Genomic DNA, 16548 nt, shown 5'->3' on the forward strand with positions numbered 1-16548 from the left:
CCCATCACCAAGAGTGGCTCAGTAACACCAGTACTGACGAGCTGGCCGAGTCCTGAAGGGTGTTGAGAGAACCAACAAGAAGGAAAAACCTACTTAACCTTGTCCTCACCAATCTACCTGTTGCAGATGCATCTGTCCATGACAGTATTAGCAGAAGTGACCATTGCACAGTCCTTGTGGAGACGAAGTCCTGTCTTCCATCGTATTGTGTGGCACTACCACCGTGCGAAATGGGATAGATTCAGAACAGATCTAGCAGTTCAAAACTGGGCATCCATGAGGCAATGTGGGCCATCCGTAGCAGCAGAATTGTATTCAAACACAATCTGTAACCTCATGGCACAGCATATCCCTCACTCTACCATTACCATCAAGCCAGGGGATCAACCCTGGTTCAATGCGGAGTGCAGGAGAGCATGCCAGAAGCAGATCATGCATACCTAAAAATGAGGTATCAACCCAGTAAAGCTACAACACAGGACCACTTGCGTGCCAAACAGCGGAGGCAGCATGCAATAGAGGGAGCTAAGCAATCCGACAACCATTGGATCAGATCAAAGCTCTGCAATTCTGCCATATTGTGCAAGGACAGGTCAGAGGCTGAGAATTCTGCGGCAAGTAACTCACCCCCTGACTCCCCAAAACCTGTCCACCGTTTACAAGGCATAAGTCGGGAGTGTGATGGAATTCCTTCCACATGCCTGGATGAATGCAGCTCCAACAACATTCAAGAAGCTGGGCACCATCCAGGACTAAGCAGCCTGCTTGATCAGCACACCATCCACCATCTTAAAAATTCACTCCCTCCACCATCAATACTATAAAGATGCACTGCACAACTCGCCAAACCTCCTTCGACAGTGCCCTCCAAACCTGCGATCTATACCACCTAGAAGGAGAAAAGCAGCAGAACACATGGGAAAAACAACAACGGCATGTTCCCCTCCAAGCCACACACCATCCTGACATGGAACTATATCGCCCGTTCCTTTACTGTTGCTGGGTCAAAATCCTGAAACTCCCTTTCAAACAGTACTGCAGGTCTAACTATACCACATGGACTGCTGCAGTTCAAGAAGGCGGCTCACCATCACCTTCTCAAGGGCAATTAGGGAAAAGCAACAAATGCCGGCCTTGCCAGTGACACTCATATCCCATGAAAGAATAAGAAAAAAAGCAGCTACCAACTACATTCCCTCTAAGCTGTGAAGGCAGATTTGCAGTTGCGCAGCAATTAGAAATGTTCTGTGCGTGAGACCAGTAGGCCAAGCTTAAGCAGGGGTTCCTTTACGATGCCAGGATGTGCAGCCTGAGGCAATCTTAAAGGGATTGCACAGCTGTCCATACACAGTGAAAGGACATTAGAGGGAACATTGGCTATCAACTCAGCATCATCCTCAAACAGTTAAAGAGTGAACAGATAGACTGAACAGTCCTCTTTTCAACGCAACATATATGTTATGTGACAGAATGAACATGCAAGAGTTTTTTTCTCTTAAATCATTAGTGTGATCTATATATCAGAGCCTACATCTGGAGCGCAGAATATGATGCACACTGTATTCAGAATGTTTGAACTGAATGTTGTTATAGGAACATAGAAACACCAGTAAACCATTCAGCCCACAAGCCTGTCCCAAAATTCAGTTAGATCATAGTTGATCTCCATCTCAACCCATTTATCCACCTTGGTTCTGTAATCGTTAACAAAAATCTACCTCAGTTTTCAAATTCTCAAGTGACCTAGCCTCAACAGATTTTTGAGGGAATAGAATTCCAAATTTCCACTACCCTTTGTGCGAAGAAGTACTTCCTGACATCACCTTGAACAGCCCTGTTCTAAACTTAAGGTTATACTCCCTTGTTCTGGACTCCCCAATAAGAGGAAATAGATTTTCTCCATCTACCCTAAACTCCTTAATTAGTCAACCTCTTAATCTTCTATAATCAAGGGAATAAAAGCCTAGTCCATGCAACCTGTCCTCATAATTTAACCTTTTTACCCCTAGTATCACTCCAAAGAATCTGTGCTGTACCTGCTCTAAGGCCGATATATCCTTCCAGAGGTGCTGTGCCCAGAACTGAATGCAATACTCCATATGGGGTCTCAACAGGGCTCTTTACAGCTGTAACATAATGTCCACCCCTTTGTATGCCAATCCGCTTGAGATAAAAGCTAAAATTCCATTAGATTTTTAAATTTATTTTTGTACCTGTCCACTAGCTTTTTAACAATTTCTGTATTTAGACCTGGTATCTGTATCCTGTGTTATGATCGGAAATGCACTGCCTGAAAGGGTAGTGGAAGCAGATTCAACAGTAATTTTCGAAAGGGAATTGGATAAATACTTAAAAAGGAAGAATTAGCAGGACAATGGGACAGAGTAGGGGAGTGGAATTAGTTGAATAGCTCTTTCAAAGAACAGGTACAATGGACTGAATGGCCTCCATTTGTGCTGTATGATTCCATGATTATGGGGAACTTTAATTATCAAAGACAAAATAGATTGTAGTTTTATTTTTAATATAAATTCTTGAGAAGATGCCAGCCAGCACAGAAGCACTCCTGAATGCATATTTTGACAATCAGGGCATGCACATTTTGGTAAAGGGTTCAAATAGCAACTGTGAGGTCATGTGGACTTTTTTCACCAGAAGCATGTTACAGTTGTGGAATATGTTATCAGGGAAGCCAACTGAAACAGTATATGTGGGTTTATGAGATAAGTAATATCAACGTATAACAACACATTTTTCCGAGGCGGCACAACTCTTCAGACTAAAAATCAGTTTAAAGAAAACTGAAGACTTGCATCAGTCTGCACTCCAAGAAGAATATAGACCACCAAGCATTGTTATCGAGGAACTGAGATGAATGCCGCCAAGCAATTTACTTATTTGGGGAGCGTCATCTCGTTTGATGCCACCATAGACAAGGAAGTGGACAATAGGCTCTCAAAAGCAAACAGTACATTCAGCAGACTCTACAAACATGTGTGGAGCGACCATACCCTCGGAGCACAGACCAAACTCAAAGTGTACAAAGCCACAGTCCTGACCACCCTTCTGTATGGCGCCGAGCCATGAGTCCTATACCACCATCATGTACGCCTTCTAGAGCGCTTCCATCAGCCCTGCCTCCACAGCATCTTCAAGATCCAATGGCAGGACCACATCTCAAACATTGAAGTCCTGGAAACAACTAACATTACCCAGCATTGAGGCCATCCTTCTGCAAAGCCAACTGCGTTGGGTGGGTCACATTGCCTGGATGGACGACAGTCGCCTGCCCAAGATCTGAGGCAGTGGTTGCTCCACACACATTTGTAGAGTCTGCTGAGAGCTGACCATGGGTTAAAGGAACAGAGGGGCCCCATGCAAATGGTTCAAGGACTCTCTGAAGACGTCCCTCTCTGTGTGCCACATCAACCATCGCCAGTGGGAAGCACAGGCCATAGAGCATGATGCCTGGAGCTTTACATCAGCAGAGCTACAGACACCTTTGAGACTGAGCAAAGAACCAGCATGAAAGAGAAAAGGAGGAGAAGGATAGATCCAAATTCCCCCATCAGCGACTACACCTTCACTTGTACCCGCAGTGGGAGAATGTGTCGGTCATGGATAGGCCTGACTAGCCACCAGCGGGCCTGCAACCGATGACCACAATCTTCCCAAAATCTTTGTCCGTGAAGAAATGCCAAGAAGAAGGTGCATTTCTGGGGAGAGAAGAGAATGTATGACATGGTGAGGAGGAAGGACTGGTTGAGATCTATTAGTAGATAATACTAGAACATGGGCTGATGTACCACAACTAAAAGAACAATTATAGTTTATCACAATTCAGTTGTAGATTGCTGGTATCATATTTTTCCAAACCCCTAACCCCCTCATTCCCTACAAGTGGATTTAAATTCAGGAGATTGGAATTATAATCCGTCATCTTTAAACACAAACATCAGACTTCACTGAAAATGGAACATGGGAGTATTCAGGACTGAAAATGACCATCACAGTCCATCTTACCAGTCCCAGTGTTTAGGAAGTATCTTATCCCACAATACCTCTCAGACGCCTCTATCAAACTTTTGCTAAGTATTTATCCAACTTTTTCTTGCATTGCTGTTAGGCAGTTTCCTTGCTTCCCTTGGCATCCATTTAATATATTCACCCCTAAACATATTGATGTACATTCTATCTATGCCCTTTTGGACCTTGAATACAACAACAACCTCTACATATACCGCACTGCATTTTACCAGCTCACCACTGATCTCGGCAGTGAGCTTCAAAAATGGCAGGGCGCTCATGCGAGATTTACTCCCCAGAGCCGCCGCGATATTTAGTATAGTAGCTCATTTACATGGACAGGGCGGACCGCACCCCCACCCTCGATGACATGGAAGGGGCGGGCGCTCTGCCCCCGACAACAGCGTCCGGCGCCATTGCGCAGGCGCAACTTTTAACAGGCTTCAAGCCCTTCCATTACATGCAAATTTTTAAAGATATATGCACAATTAAAGTTATAAATTTAATGAAAGAATCAAGCCCCTCTCCCCGCCACCCCCAGTGACTAAACAATGTATCAATTGCCCTCTCCCCCCTAAAAATCTTACCGTGCAATCCCCGCCTTTCCCCCCTGAACTTTATTAACTTTCACCTTCAACCCCTTCCCACCATTCCCTCCACCAAACGCACTAGTTTTCCTCACTCACCCCGTCCCCTGCACTCTGAAAATGTACCTCCGCCCTTCCTCCCCACCAGTCTTCCGTCGTGCTTCACTGGTCGGGGATCGGACAGTGCAGGAGTACTGGTCACCAACTGTAATATGGGAGCGGGACGGCTGGCGTGATGAGGTAAGTATTTATTCCTTCATCAGCATCCAATAGAATATTTAAATTTTGGCCCCGTCGCCAAGCGGTAGGGGGGACGCCACAAGACCTCGCTGCTGCCGGTAATATGGGGTCGGCCCGTCCCTGCGTCGAGCCCCACGGCGGGTCTCTCCTGGAAGCATTTTCCGGGCCCCCCCACCCCGCTACGACCCCCAACGTCGGTGGGCCTGGAAAATTCAGCCCACTGTAATGAGCTCTTTTTAAGTTGTCTGATGCAACATAAATGAGATGAGTGGAGTTCAGTTGGTAGAAGATCTCAAACAGATTTATTAACAGCTAACAATTATATAATACAGAGTTAACTATTTATAGAACCTGCCTCTAGGTGTTAGAGCTACAGGGTGACTCAGGTTCTGAGTCACGTGGCTGCATCCTGGTGCTTAGCTCATTAGTATATTAAGATCTTAAAGGGACATCACTCTTAAAGGCAATCATATAACATGTACAGCCCCTTTGACTATTATAAGATCACTTCTGACCGTTCTTTTCTCCAGTGTAAACAATCCCAGGTTCTCCCTTGGAACTAAGGATCTCAGGAACCTAAACCCAACTATCAATTCAGCCGTCCTCCACTGCGCCTTCTTTTTAATACAGTGACCGATATTATGCACAGCACTGTGGGTGGGGTCAAAATGGCACTTCATACAATTTTATGGTCTTTGATCTTTGTGCTCCTCCAATTCTGGACTCTTGTGCATTCCCAATTTTAATTGCTCCACCATTGAAGGTTGTGCTTTCAGCTATCTTGGCCCTAGCTCTGGAATTCCCTCCTTAAACCTTGTGATTGAATATAGGTATAATAGGCGTAATTAAGTAGAATTTGGAAACAGTTAATGTATTATATCTTTTAGAATTAAAGATTGAATGAATGGTCAGTTTTCAAAACTCACTGAAATTCCCCTTTAAGAAGGTAGAGTTAAATATTTCAAGGTCCCTGTTAGAATAGAATTTCTGTTGCCAGGGAATTGGAAGATAAACACACATTGAAATATCCAGTGTGACATCAGCAAGAGGTAGCAATAAACGTAATCAGTTTATGGGGTTGTTGATGCAGACAAATCGGCTCCGGCAGTTGCTTTAAGGTACCATAAAAAGGCAATTATAGATAATAAAACAATAAATGAAAATGGACTTACAGGAACAAGAGGTCAAGTAAACACAATTATAAATATTTTGACCAGATAAAGGCTCACAACTTCAAAAAATAGTGGATTTCCAGTGAAACATTAAGTGGAGAGTTGGTTCATGATGTTGCCAGATTTGGATTTGAAGGTGGGGGGAACACTCACAGAAAAGGTAGCACCGATATGCTAAGAGGTCATATGACACCTTAGAAATCGTATAAAAATGAGAGGTTTTGAAAGCAAACATTAGAAGTGTTGAATCCTCAAACAATGCTTCTCAACTAAGGGGAATTTAAGGTAAAAATTTACTTTAAATTTTGATGGATATTCTAAGATAATTTTGCTGTAACACAAGCAAGATTAAACTTTTGGATTCTATGTTAGAAATAAGAATATGTGTTCCATCTCTCAGTAATATTTGATATTGTGATATACGTATCCACTTAAGAAGTTTATTGCATGTTAAATTCTTTAATAAATATCTAAAAATTAATAAGTCATCTCGTGTAGCATTCTGTATACAACTACAAGAACCCCATTTCTGTGTCTCTTTAAGTGGAGAGATACGTATTGAAGAGAGTTTCCCAGACCCTTATAATATTTGGGATATTTATGAATTAGCCATAACTCTTAAAAATAGGCTATCCAAAAGATAATATTCTCTGTTGGGTTTTTCTCTTCGAGGGAAAGCTAGTACAATTCGTTGGACCCAAATAAGTGTCTGAGAATTTGTGTGGTTTGAACATGATTAAAGGAGATTCATAGGGATGTACTCCTGATTTGGTTTAGTCCCTATTAGGGGTTAAAGTCATAAATCACTTCAACCTTTCCTACTGAAGATGCTCCTTAAAAACTACCTAATTGACCAAGCTTTTGGTCATCTGTCCTGATATCTCCTTCTTGGTGTCATTTTTTTGATTGATAACACTCTCAAGCTCCTTGGGATTTTTTGCGATGTTAAAGATGCTATGTTCATGTAGGTCATTGTTGTTGCTCTATTCCTCTGGATTATACAGCCCAAAATCTTATTTGCTGTCTTTACAGATGCTGTGTACTGTGTAGATGGCTTCAGTGATCTATCCACCATTATCCCCAAATACCTCTGTGTTCTGGACAATAATACCATTTAGCTTGTTTTACCATTATTTATCACCCTTTCCCAATCTTTTTTTATTCTTTCATGGGATGTGAGCATCGCTAGCAAAGCCAGCATTTGTTGCCCATCCCTAATTACCCTTGGGAAGGTGGTGGTGAGCCATCTTCTTGAACCGCTGCTGTCAATGTGGGGTAGGTACATCCACAGTGCTGTTAGGGAGGGAGTTCCAGGATTTTGATGCAGCGACTGTGAAGGAATGGCGATATAGTTCCATGTCAGGATGAGGTGTGACTTGGGGTGGAACTTGCAGGTGGTGGTGTTCCCATGCATCTGCTGCCCTTCTCCTTCTAGGTGATAAAGGTCACGTGCTTGGAAAGTGCTGTTGAAGGAGGCTTGGCGAGTTGCTGCAGTGCATCTTGTAGATGGTACACACTGCTGCCACTATATGCAGTGGTGGAGGGAGTGAATGGTTGTGGATGGGTGCTGATCAAGTGGGTTGCTTTGAACTGGATGGTGTTGAGCTTCCAGGCAAGTGGAGAGTATTCCATCACACTCCTGACTTGTGCCTTGTAGATGGTGGATAGGCTTTCGGGAGTCAGGGGGTGAGTTACTTGATGCAGAATTCCCAGCCTCTGACCTGCTCTTGTAGCCACAGTATTTATATGGCTTCTCCAGTTAAGCTTCTGGTCAATGATAACCCCCAGGATGTTAATAGTGGGGGATTCAGCGATGGTAATGCCGTTGAATGTCGAGGAGGATGGTTAGATTCTGTCTTGTTTGGGATGGTCATTGCCTGGAACTTGTGTGACGCGCATGTTACTTGTCACTTATGAGCCCAAGCCTGAATGTTACCCAGGTCTTGCTGCAGATGGACATGCCTGCTTCATTATCTGAGGAGTTGAGAATGGTACTGAGCACTGTGCAGTCATCAGTAAAATCCCTACTTCTGACTTTACGATTGAGGGAAGATCATTGATGAAGAAGCAGAAGATGTTTGAGCCTAGGACACAATCCTAAGGAACTCCTGCAGTGATATCATGGGGCTGAGATGGTTGGCCTCCAACAACCACAGCCATCTTCCTTTGTACTAGGTAAAGGAAGAATCTCACAACTTCAAATGTGTCCACACCAAATGACATCTGCTACTTGTCAGCCCAATTTCCCCAAAATGTATCTGCTTTTGATCAGAATGTACCCTGTTGTCTCCAGCCCTCCCAGTTTTGTGTAGATGCGCTGTAGTTTTATATGGTTTTCCTCCTGCGGACACTACCATTTTTCTTTATTTAACAGAGACTCTTCTGTACAAAGGCCACCAAACTATTTGCCCAGCTGATGGGCTAAAACCCAACAGAAAATGTGAATAGCAGCACTAAATTTGTTGAGAAAAAGGATCACAAAAAATTGGTCCCAAGCACGCCAGTTGTGCTCCAAGAAGTAGCGCGCATGTTGCAAAGAGAATTAAGATCAGCTGGGAGGAGCACTGTACATGGAATAACAATCAGTCCAGGGGATTGGATGAGGGGGATAAGCAGTAGCCGGCAGCAGCGCACAGTTTTAATTGGAGCCAGAAGGAGCACTACTGCTCCTCCTGGCTCCAAATCCAGGTAAGTCAAAAAATGTTTATTTACCTTCCTTAGTGGCAACGATTAATGTTTAGCATTAAAGGCCACTGGTTTGGCTGCTCAATGCCTGAGAAAACTGACCTCAGCTTGCATGGCACAGGCACCAACATATTTCAGGAATTGGCCTAAAACAGGTGTTTGGCCCCGATCTGCATAGCAATGGGCCTAATGCCTGCTTCAGCCATGTGCCCTGGATGACAACAGGGTGCTGTATCCAATATATCTTGCAGCACATACTTGCCACAGAATGAACGTGAACATACCCACACCATATTGGACCCTTCAGCATCCGTGTTTCACCTGAAAAATAGGTCTTGCACAATCCAGTTTATGGGTCATTGGTTCCCATTCACTTGATATTAAGCAGCTTCAGAATAACAAGAGTGTTAAATATTGACAGCACAATGTATGTCAGCATGGCTTGACAAAAAAGTTAGTCATGTCATTTATATCAATTAATAGAATGCAACTTTCTTTTTCCTACTTAAATCAGCTATATAATAATTTGATTAAGTAACATTGCATAGTATATTTGCTTCAAAGGGCTAAAATCCTGGGGAAGAATTCCTCTATTTGTAGCAATATTATATCTATGAATATAAGGAATTCACTTACTTTTAACTGCAAGTAATGATCATAGGACGTCTCTTCCTTTCCCCCATTTCTCTCTACTGATGTCTTGTATGGGGCTGGGACTGCCAACATTTTATAAATATTTATACATATCATAAAATTAAACATCTCACTTAAAACGTTGCTTATTCCCAGCAGGTCTGCCCCCTTTCCCTTTGTAGTTTCACTCAAGTCCTCTCTTTGGTTCTTGGCCACTATCTGTGTTCTTGTCCCTTTTCATTCTCTGCCAGTTCCATAGCCCTGTCTCTTTCTCCACATCGGGTGGTTTCATTGGGAAGAATATTTGCTATTATTACCGACAGCAATTTCTAGCCTACAATGCTTTTTTGACTCAGTTTGAAAGAATTTTTTTCTTGTACTGTAAATAAAAATCATTATACATCTCAATCATTAAAAACTAAGTTCACAAAAATCTGTTTTGTAAGAATCTGTGGAGAAAAATGAATTTTGTGCAATCAGGTGAATCTGGTTGATGCCTCCGATACATTTTACTTTTATTTATGTCACTGCTTACACTTCCCAATGGATATAGACTACTCTAATATGGATGGTGTGGTCTCCCTATCTAGTTACTGCAAGGCAAGATAGTGACCTACACTATGCGTTGAATATTGTCAGCCTGTCGCGGGCCCGGTGGTGGCCCCAGAAGCAGGTGCTGTCACTACATGTGTCGTGTGCAGCGGTTGACCATGATAGCACGGCGGCCGGCCACTTAACATATTGGAGGCGCAGGGCCCATCCAATTACACTTTGGGGATGGGGTCCAAGGTGCTGATGGCAGGGCATATGACTGCAACGCAGGTGGTGGATTCCTTTTTAAAGTGCTGCCAGCCCTGCTTATACTGCTGCCTTTCAGTAAGGCAGTGAACCTGGAGTGCTGCTGGACCCCTCAGGTGTTGTTTGGAACTCCTGGCGCCCCCTGCACCACTGCTGTTGCTGTTATTGTTGCTGTAGCTGGAACCCCTGGAAAACACCCCCCTCCCCACACCCTTGCTGTTGCTGTCGCTGGAACCCGTGTACTCCCCTGCGCCAAGACTGTTGACCGTTGGGATGGAGTGTGAGCGAACTGGGACCATGTCCGAGGCAAGACACTGAGCTGCCCAACTGTTTAGCGATGCCTCCCTGCAGATTCTCCTCCAGGCTGCAAGAGAATGGTAAGAGATCCTCTTTCCAAGGGTTGGCAAGAAGAGGTACTCCCATCTGGCTAAGCAAGCCCTGATAGAAATCGCTGAGGTGGTCAGCAGCTGTCGGGTTACCCCCCAGAAATTGGTCCAGTGTCGCAAGAGGGTCAATGACCTCCTTCGCTCCACCAAGGTGAGTTCTCCATACCTCTCTCCTCTTTGGTACTTGCATGTGGTTATGTGGGAGGGAGAGTGACAATGAGAGGGAGGCACCACAAAGGCGGTGGTAAGGGGCTGAGGCATCACCACATCCTGGTGGATGCATGTCTGCATCTCGGTGACAGGACGCCTTCTTTCACAGCTCAGCCCATTATGTCCCCTTAGAGCGAATGTGGGGAGAGGCCATTTGGGAAACCCCATCAGGGGATGAGAGGCAGTCACAAGCATAAGTATTTCTGTTGCTCTTCCTGTGAAGTCTTTCTATGCCTGTCTTTCCATTTGCAGGACAAACGGGCCAATAACACAAGGGAGACCTCGAGGACTGGCAAAGGGATCCCTGATCTGCATCCTCTGACTTCTGCAGATGAGGTGGCTCTGGAGCTAGCAGGAGCTCAGGGCGGCCGTGCAATTGTGGACATTAAGACTGGAGTGTCCGCACAAAAGAGTGAGGATTGTGTTCACGTGTCCTCCCCCACACTTCTCGAGATTCACATCACACATGGTTGGCATGAGGTGATCTGCAGAATCTAACCCACAAAGTGCTTGTGTTCTTTCATGCAGGTTGTTTGTACGCCAGAGACAACTGCTGCCACTGTGACAGAAGGTCTGCCGTCGACCTCTGAGGAGGAGGAGAAACAGTCAAAGGATGCACTGTCACATCAATCTCCTGCACCTTTTACCAGCACAGATACTTTCACCTCAGTGAGTATGCATTTGGGCTTAGACTCAGGGTCACCAGCAGGTGAGAGCACCATACACATGCCCAAGCAGCTGACAGAGGCTGTGACAGTCGAGGCAACTGACAGTCGGAGGACTGTGGGTGGCCAGGCCCATGCCGGGCCCCAGGCTTATGATGAGCCTCCAGTGTCGACAGCACAGTGCATGCTGGACTTCAAAGAGAAGTAAGGCAACATACGGCAGAGATGCCAGAGGCCATGCGTGGCCATGAGCAGATGACGGAGGAATCCGTCCATGTCATGTGCTGCCATGTCTCAGGTATGTGAGCACATGGTTTGCTCCATCGAGACGTTGGCAACCGTCTTGGAGAGCCAGATCCCACAAATGCATGCAGACCTGCACACCATCGCCTTGGCCATGAGCTCTATGCAGCAGTGGCAAAGTGAGGGAAGAACGAGGCATCTGGAGTCTCCGCCAGGTCCTCGTCCTTCTCTGGTCAGCAGGGAGTTTCAAGTGATCCTTGAAAGGGAGGAGGAGAGGCTGACCTCCACAGCTGAGGGCTGCCCCCCCGGCACTCTGAGTGTGGTCAGCAGTTCCTCAGCCCCTCCAACAGTGACCTCAGGGGTCACAATGCATATAAGCACACAAAAAAGTATAAAGAAGAGCACCTAGATGCACTTGGGGCTTCACAGATGTTATAAATGTGGCCTTTTGTTTTCTGCAATTGGTCTCATAAACAGATGACATTTTCATTGTTGTAAAATGCTCATTCTTTCATTCCTGAATTGTGAGATGCTGCCTTCATACTTGCTCCCTCAATGGGCTGCCAGCATAGGCACAGACCACCTTTGGTAAGCAATTCAGGTGTGCCAGATCATGTGGTCAAGTTGGGTGCCAGGCACAGAATAGAGTTAGAAAGGAGGCGACAGGCAGAATACAGTGAGGTGAGTCTTTATTGAGTTCACTTTGAGAGGCCATCATGGTGGCAGGAAGCATGCATGTATGAGATTGTCTCTTGCCTCCCTTGCGTGTCTCTCAATCAGCCTTGTCTCTGCTGTAAGGGAATCAGTATCCAGTGCTGTCTGCTCAGTAGCCTCCTCCACATCCTCCTCGTCGGATGAGGACTGGTGATCAATCATGTCCTGTTCATGCATGTCCTCCCTCCTCTGCAGTGCTAGATCATGCAGAGCACAGCAGGCCACCACAATAAGCGAGACCCTCACTGGGGCATACTGCAGGGCTCCACCAGATCGATCCAAGCACCGGAATCTCATCTTCAGCAGCCCAATGGCCTACTCGATGGTCGCTCAGATGCAGCTGTGGCAGGTGTTGTACCTCTCCTCTGCTGCTGTGCCAGGGCTCCTCATTGTGTCGGTAGCCACGTCTTCAATGGGTAGCCTTTGTCCCCGAGAATACATCCCCGAAGGCAAGCAAGGGACCTGAAAAGCTATGGCACCTGGGAATGTCAAAGTATAAGGGTGTTGTGGCTGAACTTTCAGTGGTCACAGACCAGTTGGACATTGATGGAATGGAAGCACTTCCTGTTGACGAAGGAGGCTGGCTGGTCCACGGGAGCCTTGATGGTGACATGTGAGCAATTGATGACACCTTGCACATAGGGGAATCCAGCCATAGCCCCGAACCTGATGGCCCTCTCCGCCTGACTGTCAGGGTCAGTCTGGTAATGCACATAGTCGTCAGCCTTCTTGAACAGGGCATTAGTCACTTCCTTGATGCAGCAGTGTGCTGCTGCCTGGAAGACCCCACACATGTCACTGGTGGATCCCTGGAAAGAGCCAGACACGTAAAAGATCACTGCCACAGTGATCTTCAGGGCCGTGGGCATTGGGTGTCCACCAAAGTCATGGGTCACAACTCATCCTGCAGCAAGGCACATAAGTCGGTGATGGCCTCCCTGGAGAGCCACAGTCTTTGCTTACACTGCTGCTTGGACATTTGGAGGTAGGTGAGTCAAGTCTGGTAAACTCTATGACAATGGGGTAGGCCCTTCTGGTGTGGCTGGCTGCTTCTTGGAGCTTCATGGGCAGGTGCAGCTGCATCCTGGCCCAACCTTCCTCCGAGTTGCTGCTGTGCAGCATGCGGGTCCAACAAGACCAGATGTATGAGACCCATGCCATCTGATCAGTAGCCCTCCAGAGCGCTGTCCTTACAGAGACAAAGTTGCCTTTGCACCTTTCCCTTTGCTATTCCCCTCGGAATACGCACTACTACCCCTCAGTGCCCACCCTTGCAAAGAGCCCAGCACCTGAGATATAAACTACCGAACACTTGCACCCGAGATATAACCCACTAAACACTTGCACCCGAGATATAACCCACTGAACACTTGCACCCAAGATATAACAAACCGAACACAAAGATATAACAAACCGAACACTTGCACCTGAGATACAGCCCACTGAACACTTGCACCCGAGATACAGCCCACTGAACACTTGCACCTGAGATATAACAAACCGAATCCTTGCACCATACAACGAACCCATCCGTGCAGAGTGCCCACCACTGCAGGAGAACACTGGCCTCCGCCCTCATCTTCCTTTATCTACCCTTCCCGCGGCGTCACTGGGGCCTCACCTCAGTGCTGCCATCTTAAAACTACCAGGGGTCAGAGGGCACATGATCCAGACTCTGCAGCGCCCGCACCCTACAGCGCCCAGACCCTGCAGTGCCCGCACCCTACAGCGCACAGACTCTACAGCGATTGCACCCTGCAGCGCCAAGACCCTGCAGCACTCAGACCCTGCAGCGCCCGCACCCTACAACGCCTTCACCGTACAGGCGCCCAGACCCTGCAGCGCCCATACCCTTCAGCGCCTGCACCCAGCAGCGCTCGCACCCTACAGCGCCCGTTAGTTAGCCTGCACTCTGCAGCGCCCAGACTCTACAGTGCCCACACCATACGGCGCCCAGACCCTGCAGCGCCCGGACTCTATGGCGCCCAGATCCTGCAGCCCCCAAACCCTGCAGCGCCTGCACCTTGCAGTGCCCGCACTCTACAGCGCCCAGACCCTGCAGCGCCCACACCTTGCAGTGCCCGCACCCTACAGCGCCCAGACCCTTTAACCCTCGCACCCTGCAGCGCCCGCACCTTGCAGTGCCCGCACCCTACAGCGCCCAGACCCTTCAACCCTCGCACCCTGCAGCGCCCAGACCCTGCAGTCCCCAGACTCTGCAGCGTCCAGACCCTACAACGCCCAGACCCTACAGCACCCAGACTCTACAGCGCCCGCACCCTGCAGCGCCCCGAACCTACAACGCCCATTAGTTAGCCTGCACTCTGCAGCGCCCAGACTCTATAGCACCCACACCATACGGCGCCCGGACCCTGCAGTGCCCGCACCCTACAGTGCCCAGACCCTGCAGCGCCCAGACACTGCATCACCCACACCCTGCAGCGCCCAGACTCTGCAGCGCACAGATCCTGCAGCGCCGGCACCCTGGAGCTCCCGGACCCTGCAGTGCACAGTTGCTGCAGCGCCCAGACCCTGCAGTGCCCAGACTCTACGGTGCCCACACCCTACGGTGCCCAGACCCTGCAGTCCCCAGACTCTGCAACGCCCAGTCCCTACAATGCCCAGACCCTACAGCGCCCGCATCCTGCAGCGCCCAGACTCTACAGCGCCCGCACCCTGCAGCGCCCGCACCCTGCAGCGCCCAGACCCTACGGTGCCCGCACCCTGCACCGCCCACACCCAGCAGCGCCCGCACCCAGGTGGAACTACCGCTTCACACCAACTGAAGCCCGGCGACCTGCAAAATACAGGTTGGATCGCTAGACGAGGCGGAAGCAGCTTTGCCACCAACCTTTCAGTCAGTAGCTGGCTCCCGTCCACCCAGGGTTAAATCCTGGCTTCGGTTTCCTGTTAGTCAGCCAATCCTCTATCCATGCTAATATATCACCCCCAACACGATGAGCTCTTATCTTGTGTAGTAACCTTTTGTGTGGCATCTTATCGAATGCCTTTTGGAAATCCAAATGCAGTACATCTACTGGTTCCTCTTTATCCATTCTGCTTGTTACATCATCAAATAACTCTAATAAGTTTGTCAAACATGATTTTCCTTTCATAAAACCATGTTGGCCAGTTCTGATAAGAGGTCACAGACCTGAAACGTTAACTTTGCTTCTCTCTCCACAGATACTGCCTGACCTGCTGAATATTTCCAGCACTTTCTGTTTTTATTTCAGATTTCCAGCATATGCAGTATTTTGCTTTTATATTACCGGGTTGACTCTCCCTGATTGTATTATGATTTTCTAAATGTCCTGCTACTACTTCCTTGATAATGGATTCTAGCATTTTCCCAGTGACAGATGTTAGGCTAACTGGCCTATAATTTCCTGCTTTCTGCCTCCCTCCTTTCTTGAATAGAGGTGTTATGTTTGCGGTTTTCCAATCTGCTGGGACTTTTCCAGAAACGAAGGGAATTTGGGAGATTCCAACCAATGCATCCACCTTCTTTGCAGCCACTCCTTTTAAGATCCTAGGATGCAGACTGTCAGGTCCAGGGGACCTGTCAGCCTTTAGTACCATTAGTTTTCCTAGTTCTTTTTCTCTAGTGAAAATGATGATGGAAATTCTTCTCTCCCTTTTGCCTTTTGATTTTATACTCTTCTTCAGATGCTTTTTATGTCTTCTACTGTGAATAGAAATACAAAAATACAAGTTCAAAGTTCCTGCGATTTCTTGTTTCCCATTATTAATTCCCCAGTCGCATCCTCTAAGGGACTAACATTACTTTAGCTACTCTCTTCCTTTTTATATATTTGTAGAAGTTTTTACTGTCTGTTTTTATATTTCTTCCCAGTTTACTTTCATACTATGATTTCTCCCTCTATTATTTTTACTCATCCTCTGCTGGTTTCTAAAATTTCCCAGTCTTCTGGCCTACCACTAATCTTTGCAGCATTGTACGTCCTTTCTTTCAATTTGATACCATCCTTAACTTCCTTAGTTAGTCACAGATGGTGCATCCTTCTCATAGTCTTTCTTTCTCAATGGAATATATCTTTGTTGAGAGTTATGCAATATCTCCTTAAATGTCTGTCACCGCTGTCTTACCTTTTAAATTATTTTCCCAGCCCACTTAAGCCAACTCTGTCTTCATACCTTTGTAATTGCCTTTATTTAAGTTTAAGAT

At 46.9% G+C, this 16548-nt stretch overlaps 1 protein-coding gene across 1 annotated transcript in view; it reads right to left on the reverse strand.

Annotated features, from left to right (window-relative positions):
* dlgap2a (discs, large (Drosophila) homolog-associated protein 2a) overlaps window positions 1-16548 on the reverse strand; it is a 1214142-nt gene that overhangs the window by 604181 nt on the left and 593413 nt on the right. The gene's annotated exons all lie outside the window — the stretch shown is intronic.

This window comes from Heterodontus francisci, chromosome 3 (genome assembly GCF_036365525.1).
Source record: "Heterodontus francisci isolate sHetFra1 chromosome 3, sHetFra1.hap1, whole genome shotgun sequence".
Lineage (NCBI taxonomy): Eukaryota > Metazoa > Chordata > Chondrichthyes > Heterodontiformes > Heterodontidae > Heterodontus > Heterodontus francisci.